The sequence below is a fragment of the Triturus cristatus genome, chromosome 7, assembly GCF_964204655.1.
Source record: "Triturus cristatus chromosome 7, aTriCri1.1, whole genome shotgun sequence".
Classification (NCBI taxonomy): Eukaryota; Metazoa; Chordata; class Amphibia; order Caudata; family Salamandridae; genus Triturus; species Triturus cristatus.
This window is the reverse complement of record NC_140590.1, coordinates 1,737,644,763-1,737,657,030: the sequence shown is the minus strand read 5'-3', so window position 1 is coordinate 1,737,657,030 and position 12,268 is coordinate 1,737,644,763. Positions and strand designations below refer to the sequence as shown.

Genomic DNA, 12,268 nt, shown 5'->3' with positions numbered 1-12,268 from the left:
TGTAACCAAGCGCTTTATAAATGGATAAATAAATAAAATAGGCAGTTTTTCCCAGGTATCTACAATTATGTAAGCAAACATCTAAAATGAAATGGGATAATAAATAAAAAATAGACCGAATGCATCACAATCACGGGGTGGGTCTCCTCAACAGGAACCCTCCGATAGGAGGTATAACCTTAGAAGCCGTGAAAATGTTGAAAAACCTGACATGTATCAGGATACTGATACATGCTCCTCTTGTTACTTTCTGAGTTCATCCAAAAATGCCAAGAGGGAAGGATGGTTAGAACACAGATCAGAGAAGCGAGTCAAGCCAGAAGACACACATTGCACTTCAGACTACATTACCAAAAAAGAAGATAAACCAAGAGTAAACCTCAATTTAAAATGAAGAAAGTAGCTGGCCTTAGAATATGAACTGCCCAGGCTACTGAGGACTCAACTTCTGAACGGGAATGGGCTCTAACAATGCTTTGCATCAAAAGTAACAATAGTTCGGCAGCACCTGATGGAATTTCTCGTGACAGCAGCATTGAATGAACATATCACAGTGGAGACACCCGATACTAGGGTAAGTGTCCCTCATCAGTTATATGAAATAACACTCCATATGGAGGACAAACCCAGGAAAGCGAAAGGAATCTTTTGGGAGAACCTGGCATATGGATATGACATCCTTTTGGCTGAAAAAGATTGGCCACCTGAGTTCGTTATGGACTGCCCAAAAGGAGAAATAGTAATTTTACTGGCTTCTTCCGACCTTGTTCCAGAATCACCAACATTCATTCACGCAGGAGTGGGCGGTAGCACTAGCTCCTGCATTATACCGCAATCATGTAGGGTGATAGTCACTCCATCATGTTATTCCAGCAAAAACAACTACAACTCTACAGAGACATTACTGTAGTGAGGGTGGTGGATTCATTGCCGACATTGCTAAGTTAGCACCAGCTTGGCTGCCATGCTGCTGCTTTTGCGCACGTTACCAAATGACTTTGTTTTTGCAAAACTCTGCTTGTGCCTGTTCACATGAGAACCATCTACCTTTCGAGTTCCTTGCTGTTCTCTGTGGTATTCATCTGCACATGATGTTCAAGGTCGAAAAACAATGTCCCTTGTTATTCTGCTCTGGTCAGTCCCCCGCACCTGGACATAAGACGAAACACAGCTGCACTTCTGAAAATCTAGTGTTTTTAATATTGCATGCAGGCATGTTAGAGACACTTGGAGAAAAACATTTCCAGAGAGAAGAGCTGTGTTTGTCCGGAGATGTAAACCTTAGCATCTAGACTTTGAGATATGGGGCCCCCCTGATAAAGCCCAGAGGTCTTCTATTTTGATGATAAACTGGTTCCTAGCACGGGGAGGGTGGCAAGGCACAGTAGGCCGTTTTCCACTAGCTTTATAAAATGATACCCCCTATCATATAGGGGGTATCGCTATATTGTGTTTATGCATTCTGCTGTTAGGAATAGCATGTGTACTGCATTTTAGAGCACGTTAGTTAAAATAAACATTTTAAACGATACCGTGTCTCTGATTACTCATGTTGTGGACAAGTATGAGTGAGTGAGCGAAAGAGTGTTGTTGCTCCCGCGATTCCCGAGAGAGTCGGAGTGGCATGTTTTGGGTTGTCTAATCATTGGTAGCTTCGCTGTAGTATGGAGAATGAATGAGACAATAGCTAGTGGGATTGGGATTTTGGGCACTAAGGTGAGTAGTTGGTACACCACTTTATACCGAGGTCCTGGTTTACTGCGCATAGTTCTGTATATGTGCAGAATCCCTGCAACATGGCGCCGCCAACGTTTAGTCTGGCTGTTATCTACAAGACGCTTGAGTAGTGCTTGTCCACAATGCCCTCACTTCTGTTTCCGGAAACATCTGTGACGGTGTAACCTCCTATGTTGATGTTTTCATAAGTTATTTCAAGCTTGATATTATTAAAAGGTTTTTTCTCTTAATTGTTAACCCTTTATTGCGTTGCCGCACATTAGGCTGTTGAACCTTTTTTTGTCTTCATGGCTGTGGTGGATATTGCAGCACATAGCCGCATTGCACTCCGTCAACATTTGACCACATCTGGAGTGCCGGACGCTGGTGTCGATCTTATCTTTTTGGTAGAAGCTGATCCGGCTGTTGTACATTACATCACACGCAACGTTCAGGTGGGACCACCTGGAATTGCTGCACAACCCGCTGGACCTGGCGGTGTAACTATTAGTCCCATCATGGTTAATTCGGTTATGGGCAAGCGTCCTCAGGACAAGGATGATTTACCTTATTGGCTTGCTGAGAAATTTGACCAGCTGGAGGCGGTATTTCAGAATACGTCTCCTGTAGAGAAACACAGGATTTTGACTATAAGTTTGCAGAAAGACTTGATTCCCGAGTTAACTGATTGTAGCAATTGGAGTAAGGTGTTTGCAGCAGTTTATGCGAAGTGTTTCGGTGCTCCCTCAATGACTGTACTCCCCTCCGTGAATAAGAGTGTTCAGGATGAGCATGGCCCTAAAGCGGCTGTTGAGTTGGGGATGAGGTTAGTAGGAGTGTTCGACGTAGTTGCTGATCTAATACTGTTAAAGATGGCAGGAAACACTGTTAGGATGCGCTAAAAGCCATTTTGTTCCTGGCAGCCATTTTAGTTAGCCATGTGCTTGCCATGTGCTTTCTCCCTCTTCCAGAGCCTTGCACATGCTCAGAAAGAACTGTAGCTGCCAGAATGCACCTGCTCCTAGCGTAGAACTGTCAGGCTATTCTTACTGATGTAAGGAGAAATGTCTCCCCTCCCACTTTGTTGAACAAGCAAATTTTGTATACCCATATTTGTCAATAACCATGCTTTTATGTGCCAGGACCTCCCCTTGGTTTTATGCGGACTATGTAACAAATGCATATATAAGGCCCCTGTTCTCTGTACTCCTTAGACTGTCTCCCTCAGTGGCCTGAGGGTACTGTATGACGCAGTCAACCTCATGTGAGGTTAATAAATACATTGTTTTTATATTACAGCTTCCGTGCCAATCTCTTCTTTGTTGGTTTAAAGGATCAGGTGTATCAGTCAACCCCTAAAAAACGTTTCTATTTCTACAAAATGGCGCCCAGACGCAGAGCTCATCGGAGAAGCGGCTACCCATGGATGTGGTCTTGATGGGAGACAGGAATCTACTGAGGAGGTACCATGCGCACGGAGATTCTTTATCTTTGCAGACCCATATGTTTCTGGTTTCCCTAATCTGGTGCTCCAGGAGGTAGCCGCTCCTGACTGAGATCTTCTTTGGCGTGAGTATTCTAAACGACCGTTAGGTCATTCAGAACTTGGCAGTGGTAGGCTGGAGATTTGTCCTTGGTAAGGTCGCCGACATTTGATTTGTTTGTTTGGCCAAAGACTTTGGAATTTGGAAATATATGAATTGCAATTTGTATAGGTAGGTAATGAGGAGATTTTCTCTAAATTGTGAGAACTTGAACGGCACACTTTGAGTTAAGTGCTACTTTGTGTATAATATTTTATATCTTACAATATTTTTGGCATGCCCGTTTTTAGCACACTTCGTAGAAAGTGTTGCTGTCTTGGAGGTACCAATATGGATTTAGAAAGTACTCAGCTGATTCCCCTAGAGGGGATACCTAAATAGGTTTAGGCATTTTACAAAAGGCATTACTTCCATGGTGACTAAGTACCCCATGGAACTAAATATGTACATAAAAAGGATCCTAATCTGCGCACTTAGTAACATTCATAAGTGGTGATATGCAGAGCGCTTTGAGTGTTCTGCAAGCCAAACTTGCAAATTTGGTGTATTTTGGCTTCTTGAGCATGGAACAGTCTTTGGGCTGTTTTGTGCAGTCTTTTAAACTACTTTTGAGAGCTTTTCTTGTAAATATGACTTACGATTAGTATTTACAAATGGTTTGGTTAGAGTGCAGTCTGTGGGCTGTCTTTTATTTTTGTCCTAAATGTTGATTTGCGGGTTGATTGTGTGTTTGAATGTCTATGTGGTTTGTGGTTTGACACAGGTGGTACTTGTGTGAGTGAGTAGCAATTGCGCTCTTTGTGTAAGAATGGCTAGCCTTAAGCATGCAGTGTTGTGTGTTGTGAGTGTATGACCCCCTTTTGAAAATGTCTGGAATGCTCAATTTGTTTTTTGTCATCATTTTGTTATGCAAATGTCAGTGAAAGAATTACATAAAAAATTCCAGAAATGAATTATGTAACATATGCTAAATAGCTGCACGCTATCATTAAAATTGAAAGAGTAAGAAACTATACATGTGTGCAAATTGCCACAATGCTAAAGATAAAATTAGATTTCACATTCAATAGGAATAAAATAGGCCTCATAGAAAGGAAGAAAAAATGAAATTGTGTGCTTTGCAATAACTAGGACTAAAATACAAAATGTCACAGCATTCTCCTTAGATACATTGTATTAGATATTAAAAGGCATTCACATAATCTGAGTGAATTGGTTGTTGCTGAAATAAACACCACATTACAAAACGATAGATTTTGACTGGCTTGAAATGCCTGACTTTTAAATAGACTGACCGTGCTTATATTTCAGCACTAGAAAAAGAGCTTTCAAACAGCTGTGTTTAAGCTGTCTCACTAAGAAGAAGCTGTCTGACACAACAAACGGAGATTAAACTTTTCAGGACATTACAATACAGCAAAAACGTTTTTTCTCCTGAGAAAGGAGTGGAAATTGATGCCAAGTCAATAACACGTGGCTATTTATGGTCCCAAGCCACATAGGAAAAATGCTGGCTCAACTAGATCTTAAGTTAGCGCAAACCTGGTATAAAGGTGTGCATTATAGACTGCTGATTTTAAAAGGTAGAGAAGACAGTTTCATTATTTTGGATAACAGAGAAAATGATTAAAAGTAGGGATTTTCTTTCCTGTTGCCTTTTTACAGAAGCACTTCTGTGGTTCTGATGTTAAATTATTATCGCCCTTTAAAAAGTGGCGCAAGCTATTTTATGTTTTAGTAAAACTTCTGTGCTTATTGTTATAAATGAATGCATTTAAAGATGACAGGCTTGCTTTTCATATATGGAACCATCAAAAGGGTAGGTGATCACTATTAAAAAAAATTGATTATATGAGGAAATTTTTTTTAATTAAAAATAATTACACTATTAGGATGATAGCCCACTCGGAGTTCTCACCGGGTTCCAGAGGGGTAGGTATCCTAGTTCGAAAACAGTCGCCATTCATAATACATAAAACGAAGACGGATGTGGGCGGCCGCTTTGTGGCTCTTATCTGTCAGTGGGAAGGGCACCCTATCAATATAGTGTCTGTTTATGTTCCCCCGGCACTACATGCAGTCACGCTCCCGGCCCTCAGTGACTTCCTCCTCGACCTTCTGGAGGGGGAACTACTGATAGGGGGAGACTTCAATGCCACGGTGGATGGGACCTTGGACCAGAACCCTGCGAGGGAACGGGCCCTGGGGGTATCGCTCCTAGGGAGCTTTATGGATTCACTAGGGCTTGCAGACGTATGGTGGTACCGCCACCCCACGGCACGACAATTCACTTTTCATTCTGGGGTACATAACAGTTTATCCAGAATAGATCACTTTCTTGCATCCCCAGATAGTTTAAAAAATGTGGACAAGATTGAGATTAGACCCAGGGGCATTTCTGACCACTCTCCAATTCTTTTAACATACACATATTACCAAAGGGGATGGAAGCGAATTTTTCCCATACTCCCTGGATACTTAAGGGTTCCCAAGATCATGAAAACTATGGTCACCACAACACAACACTATTTCCAAGAAAATGCTTCAATGGTCCACTCTCCGACCAACCTGTGGGAGGCCTATAAGACCGTGCTAAGAGGGCAGGCCATCACTTCTGTTACAGGACATAAGCGAGAGCGGCAGCAGGAGCTCACTACTATAGAATCGGAGTTACAGAAGGCTGACACCCAACACTCTCACAATCCATCTCCGGCCACGGCCCTTCGCTTGCGCCTTCAACAACAACTGCATAGGGAATATCTTAGGGAGGTGACTAAACTCAGACTTTCGGCTACAAGACATAAGATATATGAGACCGGCGGTAAAGCCGGACAGCTTTTGGCATGGTTTGATAAAAGGGAGCGAGACAAAGTGGATAGCGCAGCTTCGAACAGAGGATAATCTAGTAGTGACCGACCCGCATGTAATAGTGCATATGTTAGCACAACACTTTCAACAGGTTTACACATTACGGTCGGAGATGTCCGTAGAAGAGGCGCTGACTTATATAAAAGATATTGCAATGCCCAAACTTACACCGGAGGTGGCCCTTACACTGGAAGCTGAGCTTACAACCGACGAGCTGCAGGCGGCGATTGATCATTACAATCTGGGAAAGCGATAGGACCTAATGGTATACCCATAGAACTTTATAAAAGGTTGGCGGGGACAGTGGCCCCGCACCTGCCCAATATGTACTGTGACAGTTTACAAACAGGCGAGCTCCCACCGGATCAGCGCCTAGCCGCTTTGGTGACTATCCCAAAGCCGGGGAAGCCCCCGGAGGAATGTACCTCCTATCGCCCCATTTCCTTAATTAATGCTGAGGCCAAAATTCTAGCAAAACACCTTGCGACCAGGCTGACCCCGCACCTCACAACCCTAATTCACCCGGACCAGGTCAGGGTACATGCCCAGTAGGAACACGGCATTGAACTTGAGGCATCTGCATGGAGTGATGGCCCGCATACGTTATCTTCAAGAGCCAGCCGTTGTTCTGTCACTGGACGCTCGTATGGCGTTTGATATGGTGGAGTGGCCCTTCTTGTTCACTGTGCTGACACACTTGGGCTTTGGCCCAAGGTTCTGTGCATGGGTACGTCTCTTACATGCAAAACCGCTGGCGCACGTGACGGCTAATGGTCATATATCCCATGACTTTTCACTGTCCCGGGGCACGCGTCGGTGCTTCCCGCTGTCGCCGCTGTTATTTGCCCTAGTCTTGGAACTTTTAGTGGCATGGATCAGGTGGGAGCCAATGATCCGAGGTCTTAGGGGGAAGGAAGGATGGGAAAACCGCATCTCGTATGCGGACGACTTTTTACTATACCTGACCTCCCCTAGACGATCCATTCTGGTACTCCTGAATATATGTGACCAGTTTGGTCGGGCGTCTGGGTACACTATAAACTGGTCCAAGTCGATACTCTTTGTGCTCCAGGGCCCACCACCGCAACTCCCAAATGACTGCCCACTGCAGATCTCTGGGTACACATTTAAGTATCTAGGTATCTATATCACGGCGGACCCGGGCGAATTTGTTAAAAGAAATCTCGCGCCTCCCCTAGAGCGTTTAAAAAGGGATGCAACTCATTGGGGTGCACTGCCTCTGACGCTGCTGGGAAAGGCGGCGCTTTTTAAATGATGGCGCTGCCTTGATTCCTGTACGCGTTGGAAAATACACCGTACCCAGTGCCACCGGACTACTTTAAAAAGATAGCGGCTTAGGTTTCCGGGCTGTTGTGGGGAAACAAACCTGCACGCATAGCCCAGCGCAAATTGACTAGAGGGTGGTACGATGGCGGCATTGCAGTCCCCGACATACAACTATATTACTGGGCGGCCCAGCTGAAGGTAATCAATCAGTGGATACACGCCCCGCAGACAGATCCCGCTTTCAAGGCAGATAGGAATGGACTGGGGGTTGAGGGCATGATGTATGCACTTAATAAAAGGGAAGCGTACACCAGCGGTAGTCGGACCCACAAGGCAGTCGGTCAACCTATGGAATGAAGCACACGCCAAATTAGGCTGGAGAGAAACAATAACCCAACTTACCCCTCTGTGGGACACACATTTGGGCAGCCTTAGGCATTACAAAGGATTTGATAAATGAGACGCAATTGGTATATCCACGGTGGGTGACATGTGGCACAAGGGGGAGGTGATTACATTTGAGCGTCTTCAAGAACAGTATGAATTAGCACCCTCTGAAATCTTTAGATCTGCAGATAAAACATGTATTACGGGCGATCTTGTCATCTGGCACTGAGGTTCCAGAGGCCACCCCCCCTACAGGATAGGCTGCTGACAGAAAATTAGTAAACAACTTACCTGACCCTCACGTGGCACTCAGAGAAAAGTGGTCCCGGGACATGGGTGACTTCGAGGATTCTCAATGGCGGGCCTCCCCGTGGGAGGTGGGAATACCCTCAAGACTTAAATTAGTGCAGCTCAAAATACTACATAAAACCTATTATACAAGACACTCTTCACAAAATAGGGTCAGCATCGCACCCATACTGCCTGAGACGATGTGGGGAGGAGGGTACATTCTTCCATACTGTGTGGGAGTGTCCAAAGATCATGGAGTATTGGGTAAAAGTAATGAGCACTATATCACAGACGGTGGAGGTGTCGTTCACGCCGGAACCCAGGAGATGCTTACTAAACATATGGGAACCGAACGATCTAACACAGGAATGGGCCACACTGGGGATAATGGTAGAGAAGCGCAACATCGCACAAAAATGGGGTGCGGGAGAGTCTCCAACACTCACTTCGTGTTGTGGGGATCTGGATACTGCCATGGTTGCCGAAAAAGCAGTGTTTATCAATCGAGGATGTCCTCAGAAGTGGAGTAGGGTCTGGGGGCCTGGAATAAATTCAGGGGATACATCTGTGAGCCACCAAGGGTACGGGCGGAGGGGGAGTCTGAAGATGAAAATGACGGGGAGATGTGAATTTAATGGACGGAGTATTGTCCTCTGTTGCGATGTATGTAATATCAATACGCCAATTGCCAAAAAAACGCTGATGTCTGGATATAATGCTTGTATGTACTATCTGTTTCACTTGTGCCTTGGTTATAATTACAATAAAAAGATATATTTTTTTTAAATAATAACAATTGCACTAAAATCGTTTTTGATCCTTATAATATCTAATAATCCTTCTGTGAATAATATATGAATCCTAGCATCAAAGTTGAAATTTTAGCAGCATGTTACTACAATGTGAGGAATAAAATGAGAAACTTCACCCAGGCGTACGAAACCTCATTTTATAAGGGTGTACCTTATACATTTCTGATCCCCCATCCCTGGGGTATTTAGGGGAGGCCCTGGGGGTCCCTAATATGCCAAAACATTTAAGTTTATCAATTTTAAGTGCCCCTACCACCAAAGTCGAATTTGGGCACAATTTACTTTTTAAAAGCAGTTCTGCCACTCAGGGCAGTTTTCAAACTGATCTCAGGCTTCAGTAATGCACGCATGCAAGAACATAACAAGCAGCTGACCTCTGAACTGCTAGAAAAGCACACCACACACTGCACACAAATGAAAATAAGTATAAAAACACCAGCAGAAGTTATTATCCTACCTTTAAATTATTGGCAAACAGGTACGGAACAAGACTGCCTTTCAGCTGTGAGTCTTCAGAGTTGCTTTGAATTGGAAAGACCGCATGGTATAGCCTTTTCTCAGACATAGGACAACAGGTTAAAGGGTCAAAGGCCAAGGTCTGTTTTTAGAACTGACCAACCCTACTGAACGTGTAATTCCAAAGCAGGGAGCCACTGTGACAGTATGTGATTTCTACATTACACTATGGAAGCTTGTAATGCTGAAGAGAAGTTTAATCAACTGATTTTTTTGTATTAATTAAATATCTTGACTCTCACACTGTAGGGTAAAGCATTATAAGTCATGTTTTAGGTAACATTAGCTAAAGGAAATATTGGATATTCTGTTAGGAGAACATGGGGATACCACTGTTTTCTTGAGACATAATACAAGTGTCGGAGATATGCAGGTGGGGTTATCCTATTGAATAACATTATCAAGGGATAGCAGCGTTTGTAGGTCATATGCAGAGAATAGCTCTGCCGTGTATATACCTCTAATGGTTTTAGTTTAAAGATTACTGTGCAAGGGCTGAGATAAGGACGCAATGGGATTCAGTTTGCATTCATTTGCCCTCGAGTTAAACTAGTACAATTGCTAAAGGAATTGGTTGTTGGTTATTAATGTTTTCTAGCTAGCTCAATGTGCTATTTACTTCCTACATGTTTGTTTGTGCCCAGCTGCCACAAATAGGGGTAGATAGTGTCGACAGAAGATAAACCGGTTTCAGATTTCCTACTGTCGAAATGGGGGAAGGAGGTTAGCTCCTGGGCAAATTAAGGGTAAGCAAATGTATGTTTTCTCTCTCTTTTTCCTCACTCTCTTTTGAGCCTGTCTAAATTGTCTAGGAAACAGCCATGAGACATTTAATTGGCTATTCAGTAATACTGTTTTGAAAACAAACTGTTAGCATTAATAAAATGAATGCCCATCCTGTCTGATGAAATTGTGAAAGGATGAGAAGTCTAGATTGCTGTTCCCTTAGTTGAACTTTAAGGGGAACTATATGTTATTCTCATACTACATAAAGTTTTGCAAGGGCATTGCTAGTCTTTTATTAGCTAGTCTGTGTAAATAAGCTGACAGCCCTTATTAGAGCTGGTAAATAGAGTTTTTTTTTCTTAAAAAATGATGTTGCATAGTCTAGATCGTGAAAAGTAGAATGCACAAGGGTCATAATGTCAGGAAAGACGCCAATGTGATCCTATGCAAACAATTTTGACGGAAAATATTGTTTTATAGGACTTTGTTTTGTCACAACATGTTCTGCTGGAGAAATTTATGTACCCACTATGTTGAGTTTTTTTAGTTCTTTTTGTAATAAGAATCCCTGTTAAATTAGCAGTTTTAGATTTTTCTGCTGCACCTATAACATCAGAGTATGGCCTTAAGCGTACAATGTAGGTGTCTTTAAGAAAGAAAAATCATTTTAGAAGTGTCTGCATTCCTGTACAAGTAATGCAAGGTTTAGGAGTAAAAGTGTAGAACATTTCCTTTTTTCTTGAGGGTTTTCAGATGTATAATATAGGAATACACAAATGTAAGGATTTAGAGTATGTCTGTATTGTTTTTCTTTTTTCTTCAGAATTTAGTAAATGAACACAGACTTCATTGGCTGCTTGGGATTAGGAGTAACAAATTAAATAATGTAACGCATTACTCTTGTCAGTTCACCCAAGAGTTCCTTTTATACTTGCCAATAGGTCCAGGCTGTTGTTTTTTTACTCTCAGATAGATGAAGTGATTCTCGGGGTGTCCTGCTAATGTATGGGGCACCCCTAGACTAAGGAAGTATTCTGAGACTATCCTCTGTTGATAGATTATTTGTATGCCTTGTCTAAAGACCTTTTGTTCTGTCCACCAATAGATATTTGCTGCCTTACAACCATTGCCAGAGGAGTCCGGACATCGGATCCAGCCGGGGAGTTAGCACCAGTCCAGCTTGAAGCAAAGGTGAAGGTAACGAGCGCAGGCGCTGCTGGCAACTAGGAACTCAGTGAAGGTAGCAGGCCGGAAGCACTGGGATGTGAAGTGTGTACCCCTGCCACTGTCTTGGGCGAAAGACGGGGTCACAAATCAGAAAGGAGAAGTCGTGGATCAAGTTTTTTTATGCCCAGCTGAGAGTCACAGACCGACCAGAACGGCAAGGAGGCTTTTGCTTGAGGTGACCCCCTTTGAAATAAGGGTTGCTACAGGTACTTCAGCATCACGCCCCTGAATCCTGGTCCCAAAGTGAATGCAAGTCTGCACCTTTGTTTGTTGATCAAGAGATAACTGGGCACACTGGGTACAATCTTTGGCCCCAACGAAAGAGCAGTGCGCCAGCGGAGCAATACAGGAGTTAGGGAATGACTTGAGTTCAGGGTACAGGTGCTGTGCCACTTGGTGCCTGTTAGATTAAAGTGAAGAAAACTGGTGCACTGCCTGAGACACTGGACAGGATCGTTGAGGGTATTTGCCCCGGAAGGTGATTACCTATCCTGAAAAATACTTTTTCTTCTCAAACTGGGCCATGATTATTTTCCTGAGTTGTGAGTTGTGCAGCTCCACTGTGGGAACAACAAGAGCCTGCCTGTGAGGCTCAAACGGACACAGGGAGAAGACTCTCCTCTGGCTGGTTGTACAGCAGCTTCAATTTCTCAAGGATTTCTTTATGTTAGCAATGTATCCCTTTGGTCGTCCCATTTTTGAGGAGGAGCAGCCCTTTTGAGTCTCCTCATCCTAATTCTCATGGCCCTGTGTGGTCCTCCTGGTCCCCTGCAGCCAGGATTGTTTTTGTAATATTATGTCTGGCTGCTTTAATATTTGCATTAGGAATAATGTTTATTCTGCAAGAGAAACATTCTTCTGAGCAGTTGACAAATGTTACTTTGCCCTTTCCTT

The 12,268-nt window shown here is 43.4% G+C and overlaps 1 protein-coding gene across 2 annotated transcripts in view; it reads right to left on the bottom strand.

Moving 5' to 3' along the window:
* Positions 1–12,268, bottom strand: part of LOC146812949 (uncharacterized) — a 502,088-nt gene that overhangs the window by 263,726 nt on the left and 226,094 nt on the right. The gene's annotated exons all lie outside the window — the stretch shown is intronic.